This window comes from Pleurodeles waltl, chromosome 2_2 (genome assembly GCF_031143425.1).
Source record: "Pleurodeles waltl isolate 20211129_DDA chromosome 2_2, aPleWal1.hap1.20221129, whole genome shotgun sequence".
NCBI lineage: Eukaryota > Metazoa > Chordata > Amphibia > Caudata > Salamandridae > Pleurodeles > Pleurodeles waltl.
In genome coordinates this window covers 1088676298-1088692000 of record NC_090439.1, presented here as the reverse complement: position 1 = coordinate 1088692000, position 15703 = coordinate 1088676298, and positions in this window count along the sequence as shown.

The window sequence follows — 15703 nt, the reverse complement described above, 5'->3', positions numbered from 1 at the left end:
TACTCATATTCACAAAATGTATAGTCTCAACAGAATATGGCAATGATAAAAAATTTACCAACTGTTCCTTATCTAATGCTTTTGAAGAAAGCATGGAACTTTCCATTCCTTATGCTAGATTAATATTTTCCATACAGGAAGGATTCCTGCAACTCAGTACCCCTTCTTGTACGTTCTTGGAATGACAATTGTAAGAGAGGAAACTAAAAATGAAGAAGTTGCATCGCAGACATTAATAAGAGAGTGTTACATAGTTATACGTTGTGAAAGAACAGTGCAGACCTACGTTCCACAATGCTGCAAGACAGGTGAAGAGTTCACTGGAAAATAGACAGCTTGATCAGCAAGGTCTTAGTTAAAGGAAAGCCTGTGTTTGCACACGTAGAGGAATTTATTGTCACAGCACACAAGCACGTATTCTTTGTTCTTGGTAAATTGAAAACATGACTATAAGAATGTGAGCAGGAGATAGAGTTAGCTAAGTGCACACAGAATCTGATAAGAAGTCTTGGAAGCAGAGCACATCCCAATGCCTGAGATGATGGCTATTATATCTCAGTAAAGTATTTCTGGCAGTGGGTTTAGTATTTAGACCTACATACAGCTCACCCTCATTAACAGAAATTTTTAAATCTAAAAAGTTAATGGAATGGGTATCATACTCCAGGGTAAATTTTAAGTTTGTATTTTGATTATTAATCCATTTGGGAAACTGTAGTAAGAGACTAATGGACCATGGCAAACAAAAAAGATGTCATCTATATACCGGAGCCAATTTGTGATGTAACTGCCATAGGGATTGCCCTTGTATAGATGGTGAAGCCTTCAAAAGGGGCCACGTATAGATTTGCAATATCAGGAGCAAAAATAGCTCCCATCGCTATTCCCTTTATTTGTGCAAAGAACTCATCATTGAACAAGAAGTAATTGTGTTCCAGTGCAATCTGAGCAGAATTTATGATAAAATCAGTGGGGACCCTATGAGGTCTTGGTCTGGAGTCAAGCATAGTGGTAACTACCTCAAGTGCCTCCCCAGGTGGAATATTGGGTACAAGTTTTCTATATCCATTGTGACCAAGATGTCAACCTCAGGATCAAATAGAGCCCCTTCTATTTGAGTGATCACAGACAGATGACCTCTTGTGTATGACTTGGTTAGAGGTACAAACGGTTTGATGAAAAAATCAACATATTCAGCAAGTGGTTGTAAAATCGACTGCCAGCCAGCCACTCCCTGGTGGCTTCTTTGTATCTTTGTAGATTTTGGGTGAAACCTAAAAGGCTGGAATGGCAAAATCATCCTTACTAAGGTAGTCATATTCCACTTTACTTAACCACCCACTATACAAATCCTAATTGGTCACTTCAAGAATTTTACTTCTGATGAATGGTGCTGGATCTTTCTTTAATTTGTTGTAATGTGAAGAATTATGTAGTTGTCTTAAAACTTCCAGTTCATAATCTGTTCTATCTTGAAGCAGGATTGATAACTATATTGTTATTGCTGGCTAGGGAAGATAAAGCTTAATTTTGAACTCTACTAAAATTGGACTGCACATATTTATGTTCCTTGAATACTTTATCTACCTCAAACAGAACTGCACTCTCAAACGTTATGATTTCCTTTGGCATCAAGTTAGTCAGAGAAAAAAATGTAGAGGCTAATCGCAAGCCTGTGATACTCTCTGGACTCACATATGGATTCTTAGTAAACCACAATTTAAGTCTCAAGGTCCTAAAAAATTATAATACCTCTATTTGAGTAACAAATGGGTCATTCCTATGATTTGGCGCAAAGGATAGACCAGTACTCAGAACTTCAATTTCTTTAGAACTTAACTTGTGTGAAGACAAGTTGAAGATCGGTACTGTGTTGCTTCACTCTTCAGAATAACAGAACTATACACTTCAGGATAGTTTAGGGCACAATGTGAAACAATCACTCTTACACACCTTAGTAAGTAGAATATTCAAGTTTATTTATGGGACAAGTTCTCATATAGCAAAACTGACCACACTAACATATCATGAAGAATAACATGAGAATAACTGTGAGAATATAAACACTCTGTGATATCATGAAAAATAACACGAAAATAACTGCAAGAATAAGTGCATACTACACACGCACACACAATATGCTTCAATGCTTATAAATTGAAAGGCTTCACCGAAAAGAGATTCTGCATCCCTCCGCCGCACACAAAGCCGGAGGACCCAAATCGGCTGGCACAGGGAGTCTCCTTTGGGACAATCAGTCCTCCTGGCGTTGCGTCCAACCCAGAAGAGAATTCCTAGACCAGTCCATCAAGGCTCCTGACCTTTATAGTATTTACTAATGCCCAGGAGTCTTTTCTAGAAAAAGACCCCCTCTTTTACAAATTGTGCCATCGGCGGTACCTTGTTCACCCTTCGAGACGTCTCCTCGGAACGGGCCAGGTTACCAGAAGAGGGCTCCAAGGTGAAGGTTGCATTCCTCCTTGAGTACAGGCGCATCCCCCTGTTGTCCTAACTGATAGCTCGTGGAATGTAAATAGCGCCCTTCGTATCAGGCAAATGGAGAGAAGTTGAGCAAAAAAACACCCAACCCTGCAGCTTGCAGAAGCTTGTGGAAAAACACAGAACAGTGCTTTACGCACAGAACCAGACTCGACAAAATGGAGTCGTGAACCAATGTAAAATGGAAGCAGAGGTCAATGGTCCATAGTATATTTCATTGTCCTTACCCTGCACCACTGTTCACCTTGCACGTAGTGCATGTAGCAGTACAGGTACCTCCTCAAAACCAGAATTATGTGCCTTATTGTCGACCACTCGTAATATTGATTCCTGGTTTGTCTGAACGCTGGGGTGTACTGGTTCATGAACCACCCCCGCCTGAAGTTCCTTACTCTTCCACGTGCTAGTCTCTGGCCCCTTTGTAAAAAGGTTTGTCTAAAGGTGGAGGGTTCAGTATTACAACTTGTGTTAGGGAGGCCTGCAGTAGAAACAGTTGTCACTGTCAGAATCACTAGTAGTATCTGAGAAAGGAACAATATGTTTCCAAGGTCCACCTGTATTTATTGTTCCATGTTGGTAAAAATCTTTGTTTAAATATGGATATGTGCGCTCCTTACTATATCTCCTGTCTTTTTGTAACTTATCCATTTTCTTCAGGATATTAGTTCTTTCAAAATCAGAAATGGTAGCTTCTAACTTTTGTAGAGTTTCCTTAGCACTGGTGATAGTTTGGTCCTCCAAGAACGTTTTTTCTAGCTCTGCAATCTCTTTTTTAATTCTTTCTATGTCAAGAGTAGGGTTATAACACCTTCCTGGATTTTCAGTTGGGATTCAATCTTGTAATCTAGGGGGGGTTATATACAGTGTTGTTGTTTATGAGATGGACATTTGTTGGATTTGTTGTACATTTTTTGAACTTCCTAAATCCTATTGACTAATATATTGGATTCTAACAGTAGGGAGTTGTCTTATTCATTAATTGAAGACTGGATCATATGTACATAAACTATATCTAAACAATTCCTCTAGGAGCATTTTTAAGTGAGACAATGTCTCTACCCAGGTCATAGGGGAATAGTGGGTTGCCCCTAAGTGTGTTCATTTTGTTCTTAGGCATTCAAGGTCATCAAGAAGTCCTATGGGCCAGTCAGAGGAGTTCGGGCGGTTCCCGGTTTTGGTGAGAAGAGCTACTCAAACGTCCTTAGAGCTATTGCAGGACCACTGAGGGAGACCACTTGGAATAGCAATGCACAGGTGGACTTCAAGGTGAGTACAGAGGGTCCTCTTGGAATGTAGAGGTCACAAGGGGTGGGGGCTCTTTAGAGCACAGCTGCTTCTCTAGTGCAGGCCCCAGGGAGGCCAGCTGCAGAGCAGATATGTGAGCCAAGAGCTGTGCGCAAAGGTCCCCTTGGAAGGAGAAGGGAGGTCACTTTGAGGGTTGCATGCAGATCAGCAGGGCCACTCTGGTAAGTGGTTCTAGTAGTTTCTGAAGTATCTTGACTGGGACTTCTTCCTGGTTGTTTTGGAGTCCAGTCTTGCCTTTTTTTGTTGGTGTCCGACACTGAGTGACCAGTACTCTGGGCTATTGCATGGTTCATCCATGGGAGGGTGCAATGCAACCAATCTTGGCACACTTCCATGGTTTGTCCTCTGGATCCATCATGTGAAATTTGGTCCGGCTGCATTGTCTGGTTCCTTGGTCAGCAGCTGGCCAGTGAACTAGACTGTACTGGTCTTTGTTGCAAAAGAGTGATGCCTTCACTCTGGAGGGAGAGCTTTGTTGATTTTCAGAAGAGTGGAAGTTCTCTGGGTATCTTTAGAATCTGTCTGATGTCAGAGCAACCTCCCAGAGGTGACTGTCGAGTCCTAGGTGCAGCAGGCAGGGTTTGAAGCCCTTTTCTTTGTGCAGCAGGAATGCAGTTCTCTAACCCGGGGGCCTCCTTTGTTGCTGGTCTTCTTGTGTCCTTAGAATCTGATCTGCAGTTCTAGGGGTGCCCACTAAATACTTCATTTTATGGATGTTTAGGGGAGTATCTAGTAGTGACCAATAGGTCATCTACCTTAGGGTGGCTAAACCCACTAAGGACCACTTCCTGTGGGCAGAGGTCACGCCCCTATCTCTGATAAGCTATTTTCCTACCACGCAAGATGGAGAAAAATGAAACGGAGAGGTCACCTTGCATGCAACACCTTAGGGGTGGTGCAAGCTGGGGTGGCCACTCCTCCTCTCCTTTGTGCATTTTCCAGCCATTGCTCCCTCAAAAAATGGGGGTTTGCAATCGGGGGCAGCCATATGTTGCTGACAGCAGAGCTAGGGGTTGAGTTTCAAGGGCGGTAAGCCCTTTGAAGCTAATAGGCAGTTCTGCGCACATTCCTGGGGGAGGAGATGTAACACCTGTGCCCAGGAAGGGCTTTGTTCTCTAGACCCAGAGAGCATAGGCTCTCACCCCAGGGTTCCAGAATCTTGTCTGGTGGTGGCAGGCTGGTTGTGACTGGCCAGCTACCATGACAGGGTACTTTGCTTTTGCAGGGGGGACCTCTAAGGTGGCCCCTAGGTACATTTTTGCACTAAAATCCAAATCTGGTACCCCTTTGGATTTATCATTCTAAGTTGTTTGATACCAAACAACCCTGGGTGCATAGTGGCCAGCAAGTAGCTGTGAAACTTGTACTGACCAGTTTACAGCACATGCACTATTATCACTTACCATGTCTCAGGTTTGGCAGGGACACATTAGGGGTATATTGCTCATGTATCTATGACCACACATGCAGTATAGTGCACCTTGCCCTAGGGCTGGAAGGCCTGCCAGAGGGGTGACTTACCTATATTGAATGCAGTGTGTAGTGGACAGGGCATTCAGGCTGTGTGCCACGTCAGTTTTGCATTTTGGGATTGCACCCGGACACTCAGCCTGCAATGGCAGTGCTGGTTGCACTTGGATGCATGGTCTCTGAGGGTGGCAGAATCTGTGCTGCTGCCCTCAGGGGCCTATCCTTAGTACCTCATGCCCTGGGTACCTTAGTACCATTTACTATGGACTTAAATCTAAAGGTGCCAATGTATCACAAAAGTTTTGGGAAAGAGATCTGACCCAGGGAACCTGGTTAGCAGGGGCGCTGGGCACTACCAACTCTGAAACCACATCAAATAGCAGGCAAAATGTGGGGGCTAACCATGTCAAAAGAAGCCCTTTCTCACACTAGTGGCAATGACATTGCCGGGGGCACACAAGGTTGCTGAAGACGTTTTGCCCCCGTGGCCCATCACGTACCCTAGTGTACAATGTGGACGCGGCAGATGCCGCGGTTGAAGCTCACCTTCTGGAAAGGACGGCCCACCCTGGCTCTTGGGCTTAGCAGGGATGGGGTGGGGCGGGGCTGTGCGCTCAGAGATCCCATGGCGGAGGAGATCTGGAATCCTTCCTGGAGGTGAGCTGATGATGTGCTGGAGCGTGGTCTGTGTCTGACTGGGACGCGCGGGTTCTGTCTTCCTCTGCTGGAGACACAGAGTGGAGGGTTTCTCCCTTTGTGGAGCACCTGTGGGCTCCGCCCGCTGGGCCACGCCCCGTCCACCCTCGAGGTAGGTGGGGGAGTTCCCGCCTTTTACCAGGATGATGAATGGATGACTAAGTATTTTTTACCCATGATTCTAATTATGTATTGTATGTGCAGATGTGTGTGTATAGTCATGTGTGTGTGTGTATAAATATATATATATATGTGTATGTATGTGTATATGTTGTTTCTGTGCCTGGCATGTTTCTATGAATTTCTGCTCTCTTTTTATCACACTTATCTACTCATCACTCTTATGTCATGTCTCTATCAAACTATCCTCCATTCTCACTCGGACTCATCCCAAATCCCTTCGACCACTTTCATCTCCTAAATATCTCTGCCTAAGCTCATCCCTCCACCCCCACATCTAACTCACCAAACCTCACTCTACCTCTGTGACCTCCCACACAACCCTACTAAATTCTCCTGCATTCATCTCACCCTGCTACTATGCTCTCCCTAACCCTTCCACATCCTCTTTCCCCTCCGCCCCCCTTTTATTCATCTCAAGCCTTTGGATTGAGTAAATGAAGGATAAACTCCCAATTAACACTTCTGGATTTCTTTCCTCCTCCACCCCTCCATTACTCCAGTCAATCTAACTAACAAACTCTCATATCCGCAACTCAAATTAACTCATAATAATACTAAAACTGTACTCCTTATTAAATTATACTAATCCATCACTAATTCTTGTTTGGGTACCGGAGTAGCGTGCTACTCATCGAAAAGCGCTTCGACACCTCGTCAGGGGTAGTAAGCGCTATATAAATACGATTACAATTACAATTACAATTACAGGAGCAATTCACCTCTGCGGCTAACAACAACAACCATCATGAAGCAGGATAAGTTGGGTAGAATCAGAGAAGAACAACAATACCTTGGTCAGTGAGGGGATGACTTTGTGACTTCATCACCAATATGTTGCATAGACGGTCACATGAAATGTCTTCCAGAAATAAAGTTTATTTGGTAACATAAAATGCTCAAGACTGGATATGTCAGGCTACTCCTTGATTCAGTCAGCAACTGATATGCCATTGCTATGAACACTTGAAGCTACCATTCAATTCCAGAACATGGAATACAACCATCATATAAAACATACATGCATTGTCAAATGTAATAAAAGGAACAGCAATACTCTCTCATTACCACAGTGAAGCATCCCTTGGTTCAGCAATATGCATGTACCTTTTTCCTGGGTGGACCAAACATCAAATGGCACACGTGGAAGAAAGGTTTTGCTCTTTATACAACTGCCTTTGGCACTAGCCTGCCTGGGAAGAGACAAACCTCTTTACTGCGCTCTCTTGGCAGGAAGGACAGGAGGTATTTCATTCCCTGTTTCAACTAGTAACCAATGAGGCAACAGGGTTGAATGGACATGAAATTTGTGTATTGAAACGGAGCAAAATCTATCTTCCTAAAAGGAGGACTGGTTTAAAGAGACATTGTTTCAGACTATGTGCACAACAGGAAGAGGACAGGCTTGAGGAACATATTACAGCACTAAGAAAGCTGGTCTATTCATGCAAGTTTAGGTCAATCACCGATAAGAGGATAGGAGGTATATTTATGTTAAAGTGCAGGAGGTACAGACTTAGAGAAGGACTTTGGTGAAAGCATGATCTTTTTATTGGTAACTAAGAAAACTGATCAGTCCCTAGAATGCACCAAAGTAATTAAAATATAAATTTAAATAAAAAAGAGGCACATTTCCAGGGGAAAAAAACAAGCAGTATGTTCAGGTGGTAGAAAAGAAAGAGGTAACCACTAAATGAAAAAGTAGAAACAAAGTTATAGGAGCATTCTACAGGTGTGGAGAAAAGGGACACATGGCTAGTTGAAAAGAGTATTTTGAGCGGAAGTTTCTCGATTCTCTCTTTCTTTTTAGATGACCTGCAGGAGGGTAATGTTCCCTTATGACACAGACTATTAGTTACATACAGTGAGCATCAGTATTGACATTGATTGTGCTTGGTCTTTTTGCTATTACAGGAAAGTGCCACTGTTGATACAGCGAGCCAGTTGGTGAGTGATGGCCTAAAGGCCAATGGTGGTCGTGTACATGAGGCACTTCCTATAATTTTTGAATAATTTTTCAGAACTCCTTGATTTATAGAGGTCCTGAGGCATTTTTGAATAATTTTTCAGAACTCCTTGATTTATAGAGGTCCTGAGGCACCTAGTGAAAAATCACACTGTGACATAAGGTCTGCTTTACTGGAGCATGACTGAGCCCATGTATGACAATTGCTATAGGGCAATGGAATTTGAATGCTCTTCTATGAGAGATATTGGTGTGAATGGCACCAAGGGCTTTTATGGTGTAGTGATTTTTTTTGAGTAGATGGCACCCTTAGTCTCTCTACAGCTCCTATTTTGTATCAGTTTAAGAGTACCTGCAGTAAAAGCCACATGCGAGTTTGCAAAAGGAGAAAGGTTAAATAAAGTGTTGTGGCAGTTAACAAGCAAATAGGAGAGTAATGATGTACCTGAGTCCCAAGATAACCATGAGACCCTACGACTGGTCTAGGGACAAGTTTGGAATGAGAGAAACTGAGCACGGCCGATGTGTCTCATGTAGGTTAAAGAGCAAACCCAAAAAAACTAAGGGGCATTGCAAGAAAGTGGTGCATCAGCTATGATGTGCCACTTTTCATGCGCACCCCCTGTGCCCCCTAACCTCATTATGGCAGCACCGTATTTACAATACGACACACCATGGTGCACACTAGTACAACAGTGTCAACATTTTGTGGCACATTGGTCGACTAGCGCCAAACATTATGGCGCTTGTACAGCAATGCATGGGGAGGCCCAGTAAAAACAATGGAAGTATGACTTTATCGCCTGCCTTAGGCAGGAGTTAAAAATTAGGGGACAAATGGTGCAGTGAAATCTCGTAAACTTCACTGCGCCATTTTTCTGGGCCTCGTAACAAGAGAACGCCCCCCCTGCAGGCATTATGCCTGATGCAGGCATAATGTGGCGCAAGGGGTAAAAAGTGGCACAATGCTGGCATTGCAAAACTTTGTAATTGTGGTTTGGGGAAAAGGCCTCCTTGACATCACCTCGGCGTTAAAAAAAATTACGCTAGGGTGACACAAGGAGGTGCTATGGGCTTGTAAATATGCCTGTCGATGTTTTTCGAGACAACAACACAGTTCTGACAAACAGAACTAAAAATCAAAGTATATGTTTTGATAAAAAGTGACTGTTCACCTTGCCAAACTGAAATTTACTGGTAATCATGCTCAATCCTAATGTAGAACCGCAAATACAGACTACAATAAATTTCCAGAGGGGAATTTTCTAAGGGAGTGTCCCTAAGTGTTTAGAGAGAGTGTAGGGTAACTTAAGAGATGGGAAAAAAGAGATGTGTCGTTTCTTAGTAAAGTGAGAAACATTCCAGTGAACTTCAGCTAAATGTGAAGGTAGAAGTAGATAAACTACAGAGATCAAACCAATAGAGGACACTAAATGGCTAGTGCTGGTGGTGGTAGTCCACATGCTACAGGATGGAAAATTAGAAACCTAAACAAAAATGTCACAGAAGACAAATACTCTCTATCACAAATAATGGAGATGGTGACTTTACTTGAAAGAGCAAATTTCTCTCAATTCTAGATTTGGCTTCCACATACAAACAAATCATACTACATTAACTATCAATGGATTTCACAGCTTTCAACCCCTCGCTTCCCTGTTTGGTACATTCAGGTTTAAAAGAATAGTGGATGGTAATGGATGCATCATTATTCCAGAGGTTCTTGGGAGGCTGTTGGGGGACACTGAGTCCCGTTCTGCCAGGACGATGTGCTAATAGTGTGGAATAACAAAGAACACAACGTGAGAGCAAGAGTATGTTCTACTAAAAGCAAATAAGTGTTGTTTGCTAAGGAAATAAAGTATTATTTGGGAGATTTGATCTCAGGGGAGGAGTTAGGCCCTGAGAAATTCTGATTCCTGCAATAGATAGGCTATCTAGATCTAACAGTAAGGAAGAGCAATTATCCGTTATAGACATTACAGACGTTTGCAATACATTTATAAAATATTTTGCATTTAAAACAGCCAGCATGAACTTTCCACATAGAGAAGGGTAGAGTTTGTATGGAGCAATGAATGTAGAAAGGAATGTATTAACATCAAAAAAGATTTAAGAAAGGTGCCCAGTATGCAGGCCTTTGATCTTTGCAAACAGAGTAGTACAACTGGCAATTAAATATAAAAACAATATTTGGGAAACTAAATTCTAAATTAGACTGGATCATAAATCTCTAGCAGTAATATTCAACATATGAGGTCTGAATGATGTGTCATTTTGCATATCCAAGTGGGTGGTTTCTTTACAAGAATATGATTTTGAGGTTCAATATCTATCACAACACAGCAGATTGCCTAAGCAGGTTGCCAAAGTTAAGGAGAAGCAGTAGATGGGGAGGATTAGAAGATAACAGACAATTTAAGGGAGAAGAGGAAGATACGTGTGGTGACCAATGGCTATAAAGAGTGATTAGAATAGAAGGAGGAGATGCAAAGAGATGAGGTATAAACAGGAGTGCAAAATATTACCTAGAAATTGTGATTTCCGCAAATTAAATTGACTGCCAAGCAACTATCTTTTTGGAAAATAAGAGATGTGCTTTCAATTTACAAGGGTTTATTAATTAAATTAATTAAATTATTTAGCACTAGAGAGGTTGAAATAACTTAATCATGAAGGCAATTTAGGGATCTTCAAAACAAAGTAAAGGTTACAGAACAAATATTGGTGGCTTGAGATGTATCTCATAGTGGAAAGAAGGATGAGGAAGTACACAGCATGTCCTCTATGTGACAAGGTTAGAAAACAAGTACACATCCTGTGTTCTGCAGAGAGCTACCATGTAGATGGTGAGAAGAAGTCAGTCTAGATATACTGGAACCAGTAAACGATGGGTAGGATCTCAATTATATTGTGTTTTGGTTGATCTATTTTTCATGTGCCTGAAACAGAAATAGTCTGAGACATTAACACAGGCAGAATTATGAAGTTTTCAGAACAAATATTCTTGAAAGGTTGTCTGAAGCCTTTATTATCAGATAATGAGGTGCAGTTAACCTCAAAGGAAATTAAGGATTTCCTAAGAGTGACATCATCTCTCTCTCATCCGGAAACAAAGAGGGATGGTCTAGAGATTCAACTATACACTCAAGGAGAGAATCAATATATCAAAATGCAGTGGAATGTGCTGAAGTCAGAAGTACACATTGAGCTCTGGGAAATAATGTATTTGCACTATTCAAAGGCAGAAGACCTATTATTTGCTTGGCTCTTTAGTGGTAGATTGGAATAAATACTGGTGACTGAGCAGAAATGAAATAGGATTGTGAACAAGAGAAATAAAGAGACATAAGGAGAAGAAGATAAGTTTTGACTCAAGCAAGGCAGTAGGGATGATGACCGTAAAAGGTGGGGGGGGAGATGTAATGAATGCACCAGTGTATTGCTGGCAGTTATATTATTTCCCCAAGCCTTTGCAAATAAAAGCCTTCCAGGCAATATTGTGAAGAATGTGTAGGGAAGGGTGTGGAATCTTAGTAGGGTAGTTAAGAACAGGCCAGTGAAAGTAGAAGAAACAAGAATGACAAATGTCAAGGAAAACCTAAGTACTTTTATATAACTATGTAGGTTAATGCATAGTGTGAGAAGATGCCTCTTTATGTGTGGACACCCTCATTTTTCTGGACTGATGCAGCTGTCTTTTCAACCATGCACTCTTGTGCTCTCACCACTAAAACATGGTAAAAATGGCTTCATCCCCATATTTAACTTTCCAGTAAGGCGTTTTACATAGTGCAGAAAATGCCCCAATGGCATGGAAGTTACATATAGTCTGCCAACAGCAGCATGTATTATGACGTCCACCAGACTGACTAGGAAAATATGCTTTAAAGGCTACGTATATCCTGACCATTGCAGCTTAACAACATGCAAGCCGATCGGTCAAAATAAACCTTTTTTGATAGGATTGACAACCTACTTTAAATACTAAATAAGTATGTCACCGCTAAGCAAGCTTTGCAGCCTACAAGCCAGAGTCTACTATTTAAAAGTGGAACATGTAGAAATTAAAAGCTGACACATTCTTACAGTGACTAACCTCCAAAGCTATTTTCACTGTGTGAGAAAAGCTAAAGTACAGTCAAAATGATATTTTGGTACTTTTATTTATTACCTTTGGCTTAGAAAACGTTCCAGTGGTTATTCATCCCCTGTTTTTGATATTCATTAAACATCCAATTCAAAGGTAAATTGGATTTTTGATAAATATTTAGAAAAATGACTTTTAGAAAGTTATTCGGTTATTGTCTGAAGCTCAAGTAGACTAATTAGAATTAACCTGTCTTGGCTGCCGTCACTGCCAATGATTCATCCTATGAATATGTATGAAACTGCTCCCAAAGCGGGAACAACGGCATAGGTCTTTTAGCAGAATGGCCTGGGTGGGAGGTATACTGTTCAGCAAATCTCAGGAAGGGCCATTGGGGAGGGCCCAGGAAATTCTACAACTTGAAAGGGAACAGGACGAGGCCTTCTCATTCATCATTTAGTGTAAAGTGAGACCTGGGAAGAGGGGCTTCCTGTCTTTATTCACAGGGGGAGTGGAGCTTGTCCCAGAACCTGTGTGGTTTGGTTAGGCAGGAGGGGACTGTTCATTAACACGGACACATGCCTGGATGATTCACAAACCTCCTAAAGAGGGAGAATGGTTTGGTTCTGGTATCTTGATTTTCCCTGAAAATGGTGCTCTGTGGGATAGTTTACAGTGAGGCAAATATGATGTGTCAAAAAAGGAAAACAAAGTTTTACCCCTGCACACCTTTTTGCCCACTGGTCAAGGAGTCATCTTCACTCACTGGTTAGTGGACTGCTCTAAAGTAGTACCACACCTCAGCACCTAAGAATACCTTGGATCAGGGGATGCACACAAGAGGAAAGCACTGCCATCAGTGACTTGCAAGGAGACCTTATGGGCTGGACCTGCTCCTACTTGTACCCAGGATTGAGAAGCGGAGTCTAAGGGTTAGTTGGCTGACCTCCTGGGTGGCTACAGGGACACAACAAGCTGAAAGAGGCATTTCTTGAAAATGACCAGCTGACTAGTTACAAGAAGGCCTGAATCGATCTTGCTTGTGGCCTCTGTTTGAATGAATTAGTCCAGGCCTCTAGATGCTGTCCCTGATATGCTAGGGTCATCAGAGTGACCTGGAGGAGCTGCTCCAAAAAGAAGAAAAAGTTGGTGTCTTAGCAGACCCTCGTGTCAGAGGTATCTGACTCTGTACACCATGCCAGGCCACAGTTTCCCAGCTTGCCCTGCTAGAGAACTACACACACACAAAAAATGACTAAGTCCTAACAAAGATTTCAGGACAGGTTAAAGGCAGTCTAAGTATCAAGCCGATGAGGGGACATCAGTGAGTGAAAAATTTGCCTATTCTTGCTCATAGCATTTCCCATTAAATCTGATGGCTTGATCCAATGTGTATCCAGCTTTGAGAGAATTTTGTTTGGTGCATACATCACCCTTGCCCACACTGGAGGAGTTTGATTTCCAGAAAAAAGACTAATGCTGGTGGTTGGACCACTGCGGCTGTGACGGTCCAATCACCACATTACAACATTGGCAGGCAGGCCAGCTTAAAGAACGCCATCCCCGCCAGGATCATAGATCCCGAAGGGGTGACAGTGGTCGGGCTTGTAACCAGCCATGGTAGCACTGAACTCAGCACCGTCTGGCTGACTACAACCCTACTTTTTGCCGGCCTTTTAAAAAAGGATGGCAGAAAGCCAGTGCTGGAGGCCACAGAGAGGCCTCTGCACTGCCCAAGGGTACCCCTACCCAGCACCGTCAGAATTCGCACTGTCTGCCTTGCAGACAGTGCTCATTCTAGGGGTGCTGGACACCCCCCTTTGTGCTATGATATAGCATTCGGCTTCCTTAAGGGAGCCCAGTGCTATATTGTATTACGATGTTCCTACCAGTCAACCCGGCAGGAACATTATAATACGCTCGGGGGGAACGTTGGGGGTCCCGTGTTGGGGCCACCAAACTCATAATGAGGCCCTAAGAGCCAGATTATTGAACAAGTTGCGCTGGTGCAATGTAACAAAAGTGAAGCAAATTGGTGCAAAATTTACTTTCTAAAGTTGCCTTAAAGTAACACATCATAGCTCTGTATGCTGATTTGGGTCAAGGTATCATATTATGGGTGCTACTTGAGCACTCCTATGCAACCACCCATGTTTTTTTTTATAAAAACCCTACCTACTAACAATGACATAATTTTGCACGTGTGTAGTACTGTACATCACACAGAAATTTTGAAACGTTTAAAGATAATTCTAAGCATAGTATTTTATGCTGGAGAGATACCCTTCAAAACCAAACATATGCAAGCTGTGCACAGAAACCCCTGCACTATGGTGCAAAGGTGTGTGAGTGGTGCTAGGAAGCTATGAATTGCCCCAGCACAGGGGAAGAGAGCTGCAACACCATAACTCAGTAGATATGTCTCTGTCCTGCCTGTTTCCTTTCACACAATGCAGCACAGCAACTTTGGTTGCTGTGCCACTTTGTGCCTAAAAAATAGTAAATTTTACCCTAAGTGCAAAGGTAAAATCTTTATCTGGGTCAGCATCTGAGCGTAGATGGCCTCTGGTGCACCAAATTCATCCACTACTTGTGCCTAGCTTTTGATCAATCACAACCATAGATGTTACTCCCCATCTTGGCTCTCTATTGGCTCTTTTTGGGTGCTTCCTAACATTAAAAAATCATATCTCCAGGTACCCTAATTGGGTTTTAATCATTTTGATGTAATTTTCTTGGTACATTTTATTAGCTTTTGGAAATTGGTTGCACTATTTTTGTTGTCTCATGTTTTTACATTTTAATTGTTTTGGGTATTGCTAAATACTTTGCTTATTTTCTTTAAGTTTAGCCTAGCTGCTCTATGCCACATCTACCAGGGGTTGAGCCCTGGATTACTTAGTGCATGTTGTGTTTTACCTGACAAGCTTGTGCCCTTATTATGAGTGGAGAACCCACATTCTCCCACAACTAATATTTTGCTTTCTCACACATATCAATTCTAATAACTGCTAGATGGAAACTCCATGTAATTTCTAGAAGAAAAAAAATGGGAATAAAACTCATAGTGTATAACTTACTCTCTTAAGTCTACATTTGTGTATACTATCTCCTGTTATCAGTTAAACAAGAATGCAATTTTTAGTCATAAGTCTTCATTTGTGTATAGGGTTTTCTGATCTCAGTTAATTAGGAATGCAAATGATATTTATGTTGTTTTGAAAAAAAAATAGACATATGTTATATCATCTGATCCAGAACATGGAACATGGAGTGAGAATGTGCAGACTTGAATAAGATGCAGTTGGAGAGAGAGCATCACTGATGGATGATCCTGCTTGCTGCTCCCTGTATGTACACATCCTTTCAGTAAAGAAAGTGCCTGTAGTCCTTAATTGTCTATGTGGTGTTTTTCAATAATATGTGCAGAAGGACATCCTCAGTTAGTGATTCCTCATTTGCATCAAAATGAGGGTCGCAACGAACCTTCTCAGTCT